The sequence below is a fragment of the Triticum aestivum genome, chromosome 7B, assembly GCF_018294505.1.
Source record: "Triticum aestivum cultivar Chinese Spring chromosome 7B, IWGSC CS RefSeq v2.1, whole genome shotgun sequence".
In the NCBI taxonomy this organism is placed as follows: domain Eukaryota; kingdom Viridiplantae; phylum Streptophyta; class Magnoliopsida; order Poales; family Poaceae; genus Triticum; species Triticum aestivum.
Window position 1 is genome coordinate 246,254,880 of NC_057813.1, and position 9,888 is coordinate 246,264,767.

Consider the following 9,888-nt stretch of genomic DNA (forward strand, 5'->3'; position numbering starts at 1 on the left):
TGAAGATGTTCACCGATGATGACTAGTCCGTCTCACGTGATGATCGGACACGGCCTAGTTGACTCGGATCATGTAATCACTTAGATGACCAGAGGGATGTCTATCTGAGTGGGAGTTCATAAGATGAACATAATTATCTTGAACATAGTCAAAAGACCTTTTGCAAATTATGTCGTAAGCTCGCGCTTTAGTTCCACTTTTTAGATATGTTCCTAGAGAAAATATAGTTGAAAGTTGATAGTAGCAATTATGCGCACAGTAGAAAGCTTATGTCCTTAATGCACTGCTCAGTGTGCCGAACCCCAAACGTCGTTTGTGGATGTTGCGAACATCGGACATACACGTTTTGATAACTACGTGATAGTTCAGTTAAACGGTTTAGAGTTGAGGCACTAAAGACGTTTTCGAAACATCGCGGAACATATGAGATGTTTCAAGGGCTGAAATTGGGATTTCAGGATCGTGCACACGTCAAGAGGTATGAGACCTCCCACGATTTTCTTAGCCTGCAAACTAAGGGAGAAAAGCTCAATCGTTGAGCTTGTGCTCAGATTTTCTGAGTACAACAATCACTTGAATCGAGTGGGAGTTGATCTTCCAGATGAGATAGTGATGTTTCCCCAAAGTCATTGCCACCAAGATGCTAGAGCTTCGTGATGAACTATAACATATCAGGGATAGATATGATGGTCCTTGAAATATTCGTGATGTTTGACACCGCGAAAGTAGAAATCAAGAAGGAGCATCAATTGTTGATGGTTGGTGAAACCACTAGTTTCAAGAAGGGCAAGGGAACAAAGGGATACTTCATGAAACGGCAATTCAGCTGCTGCTCTAGTGAAGAAACCCAAGGTTGAACCCAAACCCGAGACTAAGTGCTTCTGTAATAAAGGGAATAGCCACTGGAGCAGAATTACCCTAGATACTTGGTAGATGAGAAGGCTGGCAAGGTCGATAGAAGTATATTGGATATACATTGTGTTGATGTGTACTTTACTAGTACTCCTAGTAGCACTAGGGTATTAGATACCGGTTCGGTTGCTAAGTGTTAGTAACTCGAAATAAAAGCTACAGAATAAACGGAGACTAGATAAAGGTGAGCTGACGATATGTGTTGGAAATGTTTCCAATGTTGATATGATCAAGCATCGCACGCTCCCTCTACCATCGAGATTGGTGTTAAAACCTGAATAATTGTTATTTGGTGTTTGCGTTGAGCATAGACATGATTGGATTATGACTATCGCAATACGGTTATTCATTTAAAGAGAATAATGGTTACTCTATTTATTTGAATAATACCTTCAATGGTCTTGCACCTAAAATGAATGGTTCATTGAAATCTCGATCGTAGTGATACACATGTTCATGCCAAAAGATAGTAATGATAGTACCACCTACTTGTGGCACTGCCACGTAAGTCATATCGGTATAAAATGCATGAAGAAGCCCCATGTTGATGGATCTTTGGACTCACTCATTTTTGAAAAGTTTGAGACATGCGAACCATGTCTATTGGTGTATATACATGAAGAAACTCCATGCAAATGGATCGTTTGAACTCACTTGATTTTGAATCACTTGAGACATGCAAATCATACCACATGGGCAAGATGACTGAAAGCCTCGTTTTAGTAAGACGGAACAAGATAGCAACTCGTTGGAAGTAACACATTTTGATGTGTGCAGTCCAATGAGTGCTGAGGCATGCAGTGAATATCGTTATGTTCTTACTTCACAGATGATTCGAGTAGATGTTGAGAATATTTTCTTGATGAAACACAAGTCTGAATTATTGAATGGTTCAAGTAATTTCAGAGTGAAGTAGAAGATCATTATGACAAGAGGATAAAATGTCTATGATATGATCATAGAGATGAATATCTGAGTTACGAGTTTTGGCACGCAATTAAGACATTGTGGAAATTGTTTTACAATTAATACCGCCTGGAACACCATAGTGTGATGGTGTGTCCGAACATCATAGTTGCACCCTATTGGATATGGTGGGCACCATGATGTCTCTTATCGAATTACCACTATCGTTCATGGGTTAGGCATTAGAGACACCCGCACTCACTTTAATAGGGTACCACGTAATTCCGTTGAGATGACACCGGTTTAGAGAAACCTATGTTGTCATTTCTTAAAGGTTTGGGGCTGCGACGCTTATGTGAAAAAGTTTCAGGTTGATAAGCTCGAACCCAAAGCGGATAAAATGCATCTTCATAGGACACCCAAAACAGTTGGGTATACCTCCTAATTCAGATCCGAAAGCAATATGGATTGTTTCTTGAATCGGGTCCTTTCTCGAGGAAAGGTTTCTCTCAAAAGAGTTGAGTGGGAGGATGGTGGAGACTTGATATGGTTATTGAACCATCACTTCAACCAGTGTGTATCAGGGCACAGGAAGTTGTTCATGTGGCACCTACACCAATTGAAGTAGAAGCTTATGATAGTGATCATGAAGTTTCGGATCAAGTCACTGCCGTACCTCGTAGGACGACAAGGACGCGTACTACTTCAGATTGGTACGGTGATCCTGTCTTAAAGGTCATGTTGCTAGACAACAATGAACCTACGAGCTATGGAGAAGCGATGGTGGGCCCAAATTCCGACAAATGGTTAGGAGCCATGAAATCCGAGATAGGATCCATGTATCAGAACAAAGCATGGACTTTGGTGGACTTGCCCGATGATCGGCAAGCCATTGAGATAAATGGATCTTTAAGAAGAAGACGGACGTGGATGGTAATGTCACCATCTATGAAGCTCGACTTGTGGCGAAGAGTTTTTTCACAAGTTCAAGGAGTTGACTACGATGAGATTTTGTCATCCGTAGCGATGCTTAAGTCCGTCGGAATCATATTAGCATTAGCTGCATTTATGAAATCTGGCAGATGGATGTCAAGACGAGTTTCCTTACCAGTCTTCGTAAGGAAAGGTTGTATGTGATACAATCAGAAAGTTTTGTCGATCCTAAGGATGCTAAAAGGTATGCTGGCTCCAGCGATCCTTCTAAGGACTGGAGTAAAGCATCTCGGAGTTGGAATGTGCGCTTTGATGAAATGATCAAAGATTTTGGGTTTATACAAAGTTCATGAGAAACTTGTATTTCCAAAGAAGTGAGTGGGAGCACTATAGAATTTCTGATGAATATATGTTGTCGACATATCATAGATCAGAGATGACGTAGATTTTCTAGAAAGCATATAGGGTTATTTGAAAGATGTTTTTCAATAGAAGACCTGGATTAAGCTACTTGAACATTGAGCATCAAGATCTATAAGGATAGATCAAAATGCTTAATAATACTTTCAAATGAGCACATACCTTGACATGATCTTGAAGGTGTTCAAGATGGATCAGTCAAAGAAGAAGTTCTTGCCTGAGTTGTAAGGTACGAAGTTAAGACTTAAAGCTCGACCTCGGCAGAAAAGAGAGAAAGGACGAAGGTCGTCCCCTATGCTTTAGACGTAGGCTCTACAGTATGCTATGCTGTGTACCGCACCTGAAGTGTGCCTTGCCATGAGTCAATCAAGGGGTACAAGAGTGATCCAAGAATAGATCACAGTACAGCGGTCAAAGTTATCCTTAGTAACTAGTGGACTAAGGAATTTTCTCGGTTATGGAGGTGATAAAGAGTTCGACGTAAAGAGTTACGACGATGCAAGCTTAACACCTATCCGGGTAGCTCTGAGTAGAGATACCGGATACGTATAATGGAGAAACAATTTAGAATAGCTCCAAGTAGAACAGTTATTTGGAATAGCTCCAAATAGAGCATGGTAGCTGCATCTAGGAGATGACATAAAGATTTGTAAAGCACACACGGATCTGAAAGGTTCAGACCCATTGACTAAAACCTCTCTTACAAGCAAAACATGATCAAACCCCAGAACTCATTGAGTCTTAATAACATGATGATGTGAACTAGTTTAGTGACACTAGTAAACTCTTTGGATGTTGGTCACATGGTGATGTGACCTGTGAGTGTTAATCACATGGCGATGTGAACTAGATTATTGACTCTAGTGCAAGTGGGAGACTGTTGGAAATATGCCCTAGAGGCAATAATAAATTAGTTATTATTATATTTCCTTGTTCATGATAATCGTTTATTATCCATGCTATAATTGTATTGATAGGAAACTCAGATACATGTGTGGATACATAGACAACACCATGTCCCTAGTAAGCCTCTAGTTGACTAGCTCGTTGATCAATAGATGGTTACGGTTTCCTGACCATGGACATTGGATGTTGTTGATAACGGGATCACATCATTAGGAGAATGATGTGATGGACAAGACCCAATCCTAAGCCTAGCACAGAGATCGTGTAGTTCGTATGCTTAGACCATGAGATTGTGCAACTCCCGGATACCGTAGGAATGCTTTGGGTGTACCAAACATCACAATGTAACTGGGTGGCTATAAAGGTGCATTACAGGTATCTCCGAAAGTGTCTGTTGGGTTGGCACGAATCGAGACTGGGATTTGTCACTCCGTGTAAACGGAGAGGTATCTCTGGGCCCACTCGGTAGGACATCATCATAATGTGCACAATGTGACCAAGGGGTTGATCACGGGATGATGTGTTATGGAACGAGTAAAGAGACTTGCCGGTAACGAGATTGAACAAGGTATCGGTATACCGACGATCGAATCTCGGGCAAGTAAAATACCGCTAGACAAAGGGAATTGTATACGGGATCGATTGAGTCCTTGACATCGTGGTTCATCCGATGAGATCATCGTGGAACATGTGGGAGCCAACATGGGTATCCAGATCCCGCTGTTGGTTATTGACCGGAGAACGTCTCGGTCATGTCTACATGTCTCCCGAACCCGTAGGGTCTACACACTTAAGGTTCGATGACGCTAGGGTTATAAAGGAAGTTTGTATGTGGTTACCGAATGTTGTTCAGAGTCCCGGATGAGATCTCGGACGTCACGAGGATTTCCGGAATGGTCCGGAGGTAAAGATTTATATATGGAAAGTTGTTGTTCGGGTTCCGGAAAAAGTTCGGGTTTTTTCGGTATTGTACCGGGAAGCTTCCAGAAGGTTCCGGAGGATTCCGGAGGGGTCCGGAGGTCCGGAAATTGTTCCACCACGTCCAATACAGTAGCATGGGCTGTAAGGGGGCGCCCTAGCCTTAATGGGCCAGGGGCACCAGCCCCCCAAGGCCCATGCGCATGGGAAGGGGAAAACCCTAAAGGGGGAGGCCTCCACTTGACTTGGGAGGCACTCCTCCCCCCTTGGCCGCCCCCCTAGATGGGATCTAGGGCTGGCCGCACCCCTTGGGGTGGGAAACCCTAAAGGGGGCGCAGCCCCCTTTCCCCCTATATATACTTGAGGTTTTGGGGCTGCCCAACACATGAGAACTTCTCCCTCTTGGTGCAGCCCTGCCTCTCCTCCTCCTCCTCTCCCGTGGTGCTTGGCGAAGCCCTGTTGGATTGCCACGCTCCTCCACCACCACCACACCGTTGTGCTGCTGCTGGATGGAGTCTTCCTCAACCTCTCCCTCTCTCCTTGCTGGATCAAGGCGTGGGAGACGTCACCGGGCTGTACGTGTGTTGAACGCGAAGATGCCGTCCGTTCGGCACTAAGATCTCCGGTGATTTGAATCATGACGAGTACGACTCCTTCAACCCCGTTCTCTTGAACGCTTCCGCTTAACGATCTACAAGGGTATGTAGATGCACTCTCCTTCCCCTCATTGCTGGTTTCTCCATAGATAGATCTTGGTGACACGTAGGAAAATTTTGAATTTATGCTACGTTCCCCAACAACAGTGAGCCCGGCAAGCCTGAGGCAAAGAATCCGGGTGACGGCAATCTTCAGCCTGTCGTCTTCCGGGGCCACGTTGCTCCAATTATTGCCGCGCACTATTGGGGCTTGGCACAGGGCGGTGAATGGCTGCGGGTTCTCCTCGACGACCCAGCACCACTCAGCTCCCCACTCCTCCCATTTGCTGCAGAGCTCTCCCTCCAGATAGGCTTCCTTCTTGCCGACCCTCGAGATCCAAGCGATTCCTCCGGCAAGGGGCTCTCCTCTCTCGACTCGAGGCATGAAGAAGTGGCGGAAAAGGGCTACGTTTGGGTGGACTCCGACAAAGTTTTCGCACAAATGTGCGAAAACTGCCATGGTCAGAACGGCGTTGGGGGTGAAATCAAGGAGGAGGAACCTGTAGGTGTTCATGATATCGCAAAAGAATTCAGAGAAAGGTGGGCAGAGCCCGCAATAGAAGAACAGCGCGAAAAAGGTATACCCGTTCGGAGCCAGCCTCGAAGCGGTGGCCGGGAGTACCCTCGTGCGCGGATGCGCTCGTGTCTCCGTCGACCAGAAGAGGTAGTAGTACTCCCTCAGCTTCTTCGCGTCAAGCTGAGGGGGGAAAATGGCCCGCTCCTTCCGCAGCGCCGCGAGCCGCTGCGCTTCGACCGATTTCACGCCCTTCCCCTTGTCGGCTTTCGGAGCCATGGCGGAGGTGGCGAGGGAGATCGACGATGTCGGTGGAGCTGGTGGCAATGGGGGGCGGAGCGCTGCTCTTTTTCGGCTTTGAGAAGAAGGAGGGAGCGGCGGAGATTTTCGAGAATGGAGTAGCAACCGGCGAAGTGGGGAAACTGCCCCTGTTTCCCCTGCTTATAAAGAAGGAGGGGCGGATGGTTCGCCCTTCCGAATAAAGAAACCACCCACGATCTCTCCCACGATGCCGCATTCAACGTGTGCCGTTGGGGGAGGGTGCGGTGGATACGGAGTAAGATTCGGCGTAACCCAGGTCGCGCGTGCCCGTGCCCTATCTTGGGCCTGGCCCAACAGCGCTCGGCACCGTGTGTGGCCCAGGCCCGGGGGCTCCTGTCGGTGTACTAGAGTAGGGGTACCCTAGTATCCCGAACTTGTGCACGGGCAGTTGCAGCACCCCGCGGCAAGGCTTGCCGGGCGACCGCCAAGGTCCTCCGTGGTTCCCTTGGAGCCATTCAAGAACAAAGTATTCAAGCCAAGGAGACAAGGCCCCGGCGAGAGGAACTTGCCGGGAAGGCCAACCGAGGCATCCCAAGGAACTTGCCGCGACGCGCCACGCGTCCCGGCAAGGCGACAAGGCCCCGGCAAGAGGAGCTTGCCGGGAAGACCAACCAAGGCATCTCAAGGCCCGGTGAGCGACAAGCTTCCGGGCCTGACAAGACGACGACCGCGGCAAGGCACTTGCCACGGCAAGTAACCACCCTGTACCCACGCTCCAGCGCATCCACCAACGTGTTGCCCTGGGGCTTTTCCAGGCGCGCGTGGCAGGAGGCTGTGCAGCCAGCGGTGCGCGGTGGCATGCAGTGCTGACAAGATCGCCATCGTGGTGAACGGTGGCGTCCCTGACGGTCCCTTTCTGCACTGTTTTGGGCGACACAGACGGGCATTTAATGCCTTTGTCCCCTGCCGTCAGGGTTAGGTAGGATACACTGTGCAAGTAGGTGTACCAACCGCAACTCCTTTTTACATTTTTACCCTTCTCTGCATTGCCACCTGTCGGTGACCCCTTGAGCATATAAAAGGAGGCCCATGCGCAACGTAGAGGGGGTTCGGCTCATTCGGAAGCCAGAAAAACACTTAGCTCTCCCGAGCAAGAACAGAATACAATCAGACAAGCAGCAGTAGGAGTATTATCTCTCTGGAGAGCTCCGAAGCTGGGTAAACTGCTCGTGTGCTTCGCCTTGATCTGCTCTTCGTGCGATCTCCGCCCCCCGCCGAACCGAAAGGGGCTCGGTCCGCCGGTCCCATAGGTGTTCGTGGATCAGTTTCCCCGACAGGTTCCACTATGAAAATATAACTGAAGAAGTACCAAAAATAGCACATGCTATTGTTTTTCTTTCCTGTGAAGATCGTTAATCCTTTGCTCATATTACTTTAGGAAAATGGCGCCACCACCACCACCACCATGTCGACTATGCAAGTCAAGGTGCGCCAGCAGCCTTGCAACTGGCAAGCTGTTCGGCATCTACTTCCAGCCGAGTTTTCGTCATGCGGCGGTAAGAAATTATATGAAATGTAACAACTATTTTATTTTTAGTGTTGGCATTACTGCATTGTGTCATTTTGCTTATTTTACACAGATCGTCCCATGCAATGTGAGGTTAAAATTCAACAAGCTGACAGGAGACACTGTGACATTTGAGGCTCCTGGAGGGTCGTACACTATGAAGGTCAAGAAAGAACGCAATATGTCGTGGATTGGAGGAGATGGATGGGCCCGTTTCCTCGCCCGCATGCGTCTTACTGGTGGTGAGTTGATCAGCTTCTCCTTCAGAGCAGAAAGACCCAAGCTGGCTGTCATTTATATCAACCTGGTGGAAGATGATGAAAATGACGAAGATGATGAAGATAATGAGGACCCACTCGATGAAGATGATGAGGACCCACTTCATGAAGCCATCGTAGCTCAAAGAATGAGGCTAAGCGAGGAGGAGGTGTCCAACCTGTGGGACATAATTCCGCCATGTGCTGACTTTGTCGGGGTGCCATTCGTGACCCGCCTGACAAGTACCATGGTTGATCGACATGATATGGTATGTTATACTTACAAATGCAAATATCCAATGAAATACTTAGTGTAGAGTCCAATGATATGGTATGTTGTGTGGAATCTAGTCGATGATATGTTCTAGTGTAGAGTTTGATCACATGCTTATTAGTGTAGAATCTAAGGAACTATTAATAGTGTAGATAACCCATATATACTTATTTGCAAGAGTATGTGCGAGGCTATTTATTAATTGATATGTTTTTCTTATTCAGAAATTGGCAAAGAGCCTATCTGTGAGTTATGGTATCGAGCCTGATGAAGAAGGCTCGGCTGGACTACACCTTACCGCAAGGGGCTCCGTCACACCCTGTACTTACCGCGTGGACATGGATGGTCGCACACACTTAAACTCGGTTGGGTGGAAGAAATTCCTCGATGGCAAGAATCTTCGTGTTGGACAGGCCATCCTAATTACTATCAGGAACACCAACCGCCCAGGCTTGAGGATGATGATTGTCTTTGATATCATCTAGAACTACATATGTGTGTGTGTGGCTATATCATCTAGAACTACATATGATGATCGTCATCGATATCATCTAGAACTACATATGATGATCGTCGTCGATATCAACTATGATGATCATCGTCGATATGACCTTGTACTGCTTGAGGATGCATGTTGACTATGCATGAAATTGTTATCTAGTACTCCCTTCGTTCCAAATTACTCGTCGTGGTTTGAACTAAAACCACGATGAGTAATTTGGAACGGAGGGAGTACTAACTAGTACTTATAATGTTTTATGAATTTGATATCTAGTAGTACCTAATATCTGAAAATTGCAGTTTATTGGAACCGAGAGGGAAAGGGTGCAGGGGAAAATGATGAAAGATATAGCAATAGCGAGGGACAAGGAAATCGCTACAGCTAACTAATAGTAGCATGTTCCGCAAAAGCGCTGCTCATATCGTCAACAGTAGTAGCGCGGGTGCGGACGCGCTACTACTATAAGTTAGCTGTAGCGCCTTATTAGTAGCGCGTCCACCCGCACTGCTGCTAGCCTCAAAACCCGCGCTACTAGTAGGGTTTTCCCTAGTAGTGTCCCGTTGCTGGCAGGGTACAAGGCGGCGGCAGAGCATCACTTGGACTACGTTGGTCGGCTTGGCATTCGCCTTATCGTACTGGAGACATGTTTCTGCAGCAACTCCACCTCCATGGGCGACCCCCAGTCGAGGCTCTTCTGGGTCCAAGAGGTTAGCCTCGTGGAGGGTCCAGATCTGAACTCGGGGCCCGCTGCCCAGCCCATGCCGCGTGGTTCGGTGATATAGAACCACTCTTTTTGCCAGACCTTAACGTTGTCTATGAAGGT